This window comes from Crotalus tigris, unplaced genomic scaffold (assembly GCF_016545835.1).
Source record: "Crotalus tigris isolate CLP2741 ecotype Arizona unplaced genomic scaffold, ASM1654583v1 scf7180000018080.108236, whole genome shotgun sequence".
Taxonomy (NCBI): Eukaryota; Metazoa; Chordata; class Lepidosauria; order Squamata; family Viperidae; genus Crotalus; species Crotalus tigris.
Window position 1 is genome coordinate 41,738 of NW_024096812.1, and position 9,116 is coordinate 50,853.

A 9,116-nucleotide genomic window follows, 5' to 3' on the forward strand; every position below is an offset into this window, starting at 1 on the left:
TCCTTGCATATTCCATAGGCCAGAATTCGAAATGCACAGGCATAAGCCATATTTTGGGGAACACTGGAACACGGTACATCTGTTCAAAAGTGAAAATGCTTTATATTAAATAGCTGCACCCCCAGTCGACATTTCAGGACTAGAGCAGGGTCCTCTGTAGCCTTCAATTCCACCCCTTCCCAGGGAGAGATGGAATAACTTTTCCAACTGCTTTCCTCCGAGACCAGGCACTTCCACCCATCACGCCGGCTCCAAGGAACTTTTTTCCTCGCCTTAACTGAGCAACCCTTCAGCCGTACAGGGCAGTACCCGGTTAACTAAGGCAGGAAGGGCGGCACCGTTAAAACGAGCGAAGCCTAGGCGAAAATCAGCAAGGAACCCGCGAGACGTTAAAAACTCAAAGGAGGCGACCGAAGGGAAGCCAAGACTCCGAGGCTGCGGTTGCGCACTAGCAACATCTCCGGCAACGCCTCCGCAGAAAGCCGGGCGAGCGAGGCACCGCCCAGCCCACACCCTCCACGCGGCAAAGGGCCGAGAAAGAGGAGGAGCTCCGCGGGCCGTATGCAGATAAGGCGCCGGCGCCGGGCATTATGGGGAAGCGGTAAGCGCGTCGCACGGAGGGTGGCGAGTGTTGTGTGTGCCCCCCACGACCTCCTCTCGCGGTATTCTCAGGAAGTTACCGCGTGTAAAAAGCGTGGTCGGGAGGACACGGGCGACGTACTATGGGCTACTATGACCTGGAGTGAGTGAGGCGATCGTGGGAGCGCGTCCCGGCACCAAGCAAAGCATACTTACCTGGCAGGGGAGACACCTTGATCACGAAGGAGGTTTTCCCAGGGTGAGGCTCATCCATTGCACTCCGGGTGTGCTGACCCCTGCGATTTCCCCAAATGCGGGAAACTCGACTGCATAATTTGTGGTAGTGGGGGACTGCGTTCGCGCTTTCCCCTGATTGATTGGTTTAAAGATAGAAAAATGAATGTTATTTCGGTGTTTTAGATTTGTAAATCTTCTAAAAATTGCGTCTGCGGAATTTAAACAGGGAAACAATTGGAGCGTTTTAGCGTTTGAAATTTTTGTACCTGTATTTTTCATATACAAAAAAACCTTTCCACAGTCTGAGGCAAAACTACTGTTTGTTTCGTTACGTCTTGACAGTTGTTAGCAATTTTTCGACTGATACAGCGGATTTTAAAATGTTTAATGAAAGTTTGGAAATCGTTATGATATGTAGTGTAACTTACAAACGAATAACTCACTCAGACAAAACCGTAAATCTATTCTTCAACAAAAAAACCAGGGGAAAGCGCGAACGCAGTCCCCCACTACCACAAATTATGCAGTCGAGTTTCCCGCATTTGGGGAAATCGCAGGGGTCAGCACACCCGCAGTGCAATGGATGAGCCTCACCCTGGGAAAACCTCCTTCGTGATCAAGGTGTCTCCCCTGCCAGGTAAGTATGCTTTGCTTGGCGCCGGGACGCGCGCCCGCCTCTGCTCCACTCATTTCATATCACAGTGGCCCACACTGTTCAGCCGGACTCTTTTCCCCACGCCTGTAAGCATTCACTCCTGCGCGGATCAGGTTCTCGGAGGCTCCGCCGTATCGTCAGCGGAGGCGAGCTCCCGTTTGCGCTGTTCCCACAATGCTCTGTGGGAATGCTTATTTGCATGTACCGGGAAGCCTTCTCCAGCTCTGCGATTGGCTCTGCTTGTCCTTCTGAAGAGCGAGTTGGATGCGGGAGGAGGGGGAGAGGGAGGAAGACCGCTGACGGGCTCTCCGAACCGCCGTTATGCAGCCACTGAGGGAATGGAAAAGGCATCTTCTCTATCGGTCGCTTGCAGCTCGGCGCTTACCCGTCTGCTGAACTGGACTAAATTCTTTGCTTCCGCAACTCCGAGACCATCAAGTTTGTCAGCCAGTCCAATGGTCAGAGTTTCAGGGTTTTCAAGCAGAAATCACAACACCGAACAAGAGATCAGAGAGTTGTTTCCAAGATCAGCAACAGCACACAAAACTTGTCTGGTGTTAAGTACCAATGGTACATCATCTTGTAAAAATGTTCTTTTAGATTATAATTTAATGTAAATTTTAACCCTTTATTCCACATATTTTCCCATTGTTCAAGCATTATATTATACCCAAAATTCTTTGCCCACTGAATCATACAATGTTTTACTTGTTCATTTTTCGGATTTAAATTCAATAACAAAACCTCTAAAAACGTAGCAAATAGAATTCTGAAAGTTGACATCCTACCTAAAAAATTTTCTGACCAAAACCCAGTTGTTTGTCCTTAGAAAAAAGTTTGAGTTATAGATGGAGAAGAATGAATCTATTTTACAAAAGGAGACAACTGTAAAGGACTGTAAAAAGAAATTACATGAATATTTTGATAATTTAGGTAAAGGGACAGATCTAATAATGGTTTGGGAATTTAAGTAAGGCAGTTATGAGGGGTATTTTATACAACACAATTAGAGAAGAAAAAATCTTTGGAAAAGACCCAGAAGATACTTGTATGCAATCAGAAAGAAAGAAATTGATCTGCAAAAGTCACCTACGGATCCTAAAATTCTGCACCAGAATTAACTTACTACACCAACAACTGTCTATGTTAACAGTCCAAGAAATAGAAACAAAACTGAATTATGTGAAGCAAAGACATTTTAAGTTTGCAAATAAAACAGGGAGATGGTTGGCATATAGATTAAGAAAGGAGAGGAAAAAGAGAATGAAACAAAATTGTGAAGGTAATAAAGTAATAGCTGATGGCCACAATTACTTTTCACAATTCTTACTCTAATTTGTATAGGATGCAGGAGTTAGGTCAAAAATAAATGAATATTTACTTAGACAAAATTTGCTGAAACTTTTACAGGCTCAGAGACAATTTATGAATTTGAAATATTAGAGGCTATAAGAAAAATGAAATCAGGCAAAGCCCCTGGCCCAAATGGACTTACAAGTCAATATTATTGTTTTGAAGATGAACGTCAGCCATTAAAGGATGTAATGAACGTTATATTACGGGGGGAGTGGGGAAAAATACCCCCAACGTGGCAGAAGCTAATATGTTACTTCCGAAGGAGGGTCGGGATGCCACGATGGTGAAGAACTACAGACCAATCTGATTATTAAATAAGGATTATAGACTATTTGCTGCAGTTTTGGCAGACTAAAGAAAGTTTTACAGGTATATATATTCACGATGACCAAGCCGGCTTTCTGCCAAAAAGACAGTTAAGGAATAACGTGTTTTAAATATTATTGAATACTTACAGTACCATAACAAACAACAGGCAGCTTTAATATTCCTAGCTGCTAAGAAGGCCTTTGACATCTTAAATTGGGTCTTTATGTTTAAAGTTCTGCAAGAAATGGACTTTGGGGGAAATTTTATTAAAGGGGTCAAAGCTATTTATACATTACAGCAAGCAAAAAGTGTGATTAATGGTGATCTAACGAACTCATGTGAAATTTGGAAGGGTACAAGACAAGAATGTCCACTGTCTCCATTGTTGTTTATCCCGGTGCTGGACGTCTTGAATAAAGATATCAGACAAGACGAGAAAATAAAAGGTATAAATGTTAAGTTTATAAATTGAGGACCTTTGCTGATGATTTGGTGGTATTTCTGCAAGACCCAAAAAATTATATAGAACACTTGATGAGGAAACTGAGTTTGGGTCCTCGGCCAGTTTTAAAATTAATAAGCAGAAAACATCAGTGTTGATTAAGAATATAACCACAGAGGATGGTGATATATTGACTAAAAAGTCTAGTTTTAGAATTGAGAAAAAAGTGAATTATTAAGATGGGACAAATTGCATTTATCATTACTGTGTAGAATTTCTGTGATTAAGATGAATGTTTTACCAAAGATGCTCTTCCTGTTTCAAACATTACCAATACTTGCAATTGAAACTCCGTTTAAACAAAGGCAGAGGGATATCTCTAAGTTTATATGGTTCTCTAAGTTTATATGGTTTCTAAGGTTCTCTACGAAGGTGCCACTTTGAGTTTCCCCCAAGAGCCCTTTTTTAGAAAAGAGATGGTGATGAGGCCAAATTGGTGGGCCTATGGTAAAATAATATCTTTTAATCTGGATGAACCTACCCTCAAATCTGAGTATAAAGTGGTACCTGGAAAAATACTGATGGTCTGACATAGGATGTGTATAAAAGGCAGATGGCCCAACAAAAATGTGGGTAAAAGGGAGGTTTGTTTTGCTTACAAGACAACTCTTAAATTTAGGATGGCCAGACATCCTGTTCCCAGCTCTGCACATGATATATTACTAACTGCTTGTCACATGGTGTATCTAAATTGCTTAACACTTGATATATTGCTGATTGCTAAAAACATTCCAATGTAAACGAGGAGCTATCGATTATAGATCTGTCCAGTAGTTTTCCCATGTTAGAATAAGGACCTATAGAATGTAACCATGTGAGGCATGTGACCTGCTCAGGAAATAACTCTGCTTGAAGGGTTATAAAAATGGTCATCAATGTACAATCTGGGTTCAGATTCTTTAGCCATGATGGCTCTCTGAACCTGCGCAATAAACTTCCCTTTCCTGGAAAGAGCTGACTCAAGTTTGTTTTTCAATTCTACAACATTTTCTGGTGCATTGGCCGGGAAAAGCTTGAGTGAGGCGATATTTCGCTGAGGACGGCTGGACCCTTCGGACCTGCTGGTAAGCCATCTCTGAACAATTCTCCAGGCGCCATGGGGGTGTGTTTCCTCCAGGAGACAGCTGTGGCTTCTCAGCAGAGCCGACAGTACTGAAGGCCAGTCCAAGAACCCTTTGGGAAAGGAAAGGAAGTCTGAACCAACTCCTGGCCAGGATGGGTGTAACTACAAGGCAGGCGAGTATGTGTTTAAAGTAATGGTACCTATCTCATTTGAAGATAGAAGAGGGGGCCTGATCACTCCCCTGGACTCGGGACGGCGATCCTAATGAAGTCCGTGTTAGGTTGTGTGGGTGGTTAAGCCAGTGCATTCCCTACTAGTGACCGCCGGCGCTGTAGGTCATTGGCAGTGTATTAGGATGGGGGGGGGCATAGTAGCGTTCCCAGCACCCTGCTGGAATGCAGGTTAAAAGGATTTGATAATTAAGGATAGACTGAGGTATATATATTGATCAGTGGGGTGATGCTGTTGCAGGACAGGCAGAGGATTTATTGCAATGTCAGGCTGAAATGGTTCGTTTGTGTGTGGCTAGACCCAAAGGAAAAAAAGCTTCAAATACAAACTAAAAGAGTGAAAGATGTGAAGATTTTAGAGACTAAGGTGTCAGATGCTAAGAAGGAGATAAGGATGGAGGTAGAGGAGTTGATTCTCAGACCTCCTCCCTACGTTCCACCTTTCTCCCCCTCCCCCCCCCAGTGCCGGCTGTGGCAGAGCCAGCAGCCGCTCTGCTGGAGGAAGGGCTGATTGCCCCTGCTGTGTCCCAAGAAAGGCAGCCAGCTGTGAGACGAAAACAGAAAGGGGGAGGCTGTCAGCCCCCAAGGAGGAAGGGGATTTGGAAGGTCTCTCTGTAAATGTGAGGGGAGAAGTAAGTAAAGAGGACGTGGCAGGATGTACATGTTAGGCAGTGTTTGAAGGATAGGTTGCCGGCTGTATGGGATATACAGCCAGAGATGAAAGCCAGGGCACCAGAAAAGGACCCTGAATGGAATACACAAAATCCAGCACACATGACTTTGTTAAAGGAATATCAGAATTTAGTAGTAGAGGCTCTTTGCAACGCTGGAAAGCCTTCAGTGAATGTGTTAAAGCCGTCTTTTGTGATGCAGGAGGCAGATGAAAGTCCGGAAAGTTTTTTGCAAAGGCTGATTGAGGCTTATGGGCTTTATACACAGGTTGATCCAAGGAGTGCAGACAATGTGCGAATGTTGAATGAGAGGTTCATAGCACAGAGTTATGAAGATATAAGAAAGAAGTTGCAGAGGTTAGTTAGAAGGAGCATTAGGAAAGAACACTACAGAATTGTTGGAGGTGGCCAGGAAGGTGTTTGTTAATAGGGATAAGGTGGAAAAACAGGAAAGAGATGCTAGAATGCATAAGAAAATTGAGTTGTTGGCGGTGGCATTGCAAGGAGGGATCATGCTGGGACCCAACCAGTGTGCTAATTTCAAGGAGGAAGGTCATTGGCAAAGAGAATGTCCAAGGAGGCAGATGTGAGGTAGAGGTTGGAGAGGAAGAGAAGGCAGAGGATGTGAAGGTGTTGGCAGTAGGCCCCCCATGCACTCCCCCTTCATGGGTAGAGGGCAGAGAGGGGCTCCAAGGAATGTGAGAGATGGTCCAGGGAGTGTAAGAGATGGTCTGAGGAATGGGACATTGGAATAGAGACAGGGAGATTGAGGGAATTGGATTGGCAGGGACTAACTGGTCAGATTGACGAGGACCTGGCTTGAAGGAAGCCCCCCCTGAGCCATCGGTTACTTTAAATATAGGGGGCAAACAGACAACGTTTTTGGTGGATACTGGAGCAGGAAGATCAGTTGTGGATTTGAAAGCAGAGTCTTTGTGTGTGAAGTAAATATGACTGTTACTAACCTCAAGAGAAAAGAAGATACAAAAAAAAATAAATAAATAACCTCACTCTGTTTGTCTGGCCAACAAACAAAGTGAAGAAAGATGTATTTGTTTATTTATTTATTTTTTCTCCCTCTTAAGAACAGCCCAAAGTTACCTGCTCAGGCAGGAAATCCTATACCATTTTCTTGCCTATTCTGCTCTCTCCCTTTTGCAAATGTTAGTGTGTTAATGCCTTTTCAAACTCTATCTGCAGACACAACCCCCTTTCCCCCCCTGCTTTTTTTTCTGGCTGTGTTGCTTTGAGAGGGAGAGAGATAGAGAGAGATAGAGAGAGAGGAGAAAGGGGAGGGGTTGATCTTTTTAACTTTTTCTGGGTTGATCTTTTTAACTTTTTCTGGGTTGATCTTTTTAACTTTTTCTGGGTTGATCTTTTTAACTTTTTCCCTGCTTAGAATTCAGGTTTGAGAAAGGTTGGGTGGCTGTGAAAATTTAATGCCCACTTTTGCAATTTTTTTCTATTCAAAAGAGGAGTCAGTAATTGTTGGACAATTTTTTTTTGGAAATTTTTGAGTTTAAATTGTTTAATATCAACCAAAAGAGTTTGCTTAGATTTGTAAATGTTCTCCCTATTTAATGGAAATTTAATGGAAATCTGTTTCCATCTGAATGGAATTTGATTAAATTGGGATTTGACTAACTTTATATTAAAAGCAATACTAGAGTTTAGAAAAAAAAAACTTTCAGTAACTCAGAATATCTTATTAAACTTGTTTATTTTTTTGTGTGAAGTTAGAACGAAGTTGAGAAAAATTTTGGGACTATAAATAGCTATGCTGTTTTGAGTAAAGATTTGTATGCAAAACTGTTAGAAAAAGAGCTTGTGTTAATAAATGCAAACAGGGTTTGGTGAGCTCTCCTTTGTTGGTTCTTTGCTAGGTAATTTATTTATAAACAAGGACAAAGGTTGGAGGAGGCTTTGACCCAGAAGTGTGTGCGTGGGGGGGGGGGGAAGGCAGCCAGTGGCATTTTTATCTAAAATTGACATTTGGGGACATCTTGGGGGTTAGCATTTCTTATCAAGTGTGGACAATTTTAATCAGGAAGCCTAAAGGAGGTATACACTTGTTCGTAGCAAAGTGGTTTTCAGTTGTGGATTTGAAAGATGCTTTTTTCACGATTCCTATTCACAAGGCTAGCCAGCCGTTGTTTGCTTTTGAATGGGAGGGAGAACAAAAGAATGCCTTTAGGGAAGTGAAACGAGCCCTCACATCAGCTCCAGCTTTTAGCCTTGCCTAACTTAGAAAAGCCTTTCAATTTGTATGTTGATACCAGGAAGAATGTTGCCTTGGGGGTGTTAACTCAACAATTAGGACAGTGGCAATGCCTGGTGGCTTACTTATCTAAGCAATTAGATGGGGTTGCCCAAGGCTGGCCACATTGCCTGAAGGTTCTTGCTGCTATAGCAGTCCTTTTACAGGACTGTAATAAATTGACCTTCTCATGTCCCATAAGTGTCCACACCCCTCATGCAGTTCATTCTATCTTGGATATAGTAGCAGAATTATGGGCATTAATTAGGGCATTGGAAAGAGCTGAAGGGGAAACTTTGAATGTTTGGACTGATAGTAAATATGCTTTTCTAACTCTGCATGCTCATGGTGCTGTGTATAAGGAGAGGGGATTCAGGGATTCAGCTGGCAAACATGGGTTACATGGACACTTGATAAAGCATCTTCTCGATGCAGTACAAAAGCCAGCAAAGGTTTCAGTATGCATTGTAAAGGGCCATCAGGGGGGAGTATGGGGGAACTGAATAAGCAAGTGGAAAAACTTAGGAATTATGTTGTTGAACAAACACCTCCTAAACTAATAACAAGATGTCATCCCTTTAAACCAGGGGATAAGGTGTGGGTAAAACATTGGAGACATGAACAACTGGAGGGGAGATGGAAAGGACCTTATGAAGTAATAATGGCCTCTCCTTTAGCAATAAAGATTGCAGAATCTAAATCTTGGATTCACTGGACCAGAGTTAAAGCAGCTGCAGAACCTCTGTGGACAGTGAACAGGGACCCCAAGGTTCCCACCAAACTCACTCTTAAACGTGTTTAGTATGTTTAATGAATATTTTATTGTTTGTAAACCAGATATTGTATTAGCACAAGTGTATCCTGCACATATATCTACGGCTGTCTGGCTGAAATTCAACCCCCTGCTAAGCCACACCCGGAAGCTGGCTTTCTACGCACGGGAGAAGAAAGGATGAAAGGCTTCCTTCTGCTTTTATATAGTACTATTGTTGCATGTAATAATGTTTGTCTTTCTAATTTAGGCCAATGGAGCAAGCCAGAAGAAGCTCCATGCCTTATCCAATCTTATGCTATAGGCACGGGCACTTGTAAAGGTCACCCCCCATTGGATTTTCTCCAGAATGCTGGAATGGTATCTGGCCTCATCCTTGTCAATTTCCCCAAGCATTTGACAGAATAGTTAAAGAAGCCTCCTCCTCCTGTTACTCTGGAATGTGGGCCTCCTTTATTCTGGGGATGGGAGCGGGTCACCCTAGT

General features: G+C 42.9%; 2 non-coding genes across 2 annotated transcripts; one reads left to right on the forward strand and one right to left on the reverse strand.

Moving 5' to 3' along the window:
• Nucleotides 1-787: 787 nt before the first annotated feature.
• LOC120309848 lies at nt 788-951 on the forward strand. The gene has a single exon (XR_005557206.1). It is a non-coding gene; the product is annotated as a U1 spliceosomal RNA (small nuclear RNA).
• Nucleotides 952-1,297: 346 nt separating this feature from the next.
• LOC120309853 lies at nt 1,298-1,461 on the reverse strand. Its single transcript, XR_005557210.1, has one exon. It is a non-coding gene; the product is annotated as a U1 spliceosomal RNA (small nuclear RNA).
• Between the last annotated feature and the right edge of the window lie 7,655 nt (nt 1,462-9,116).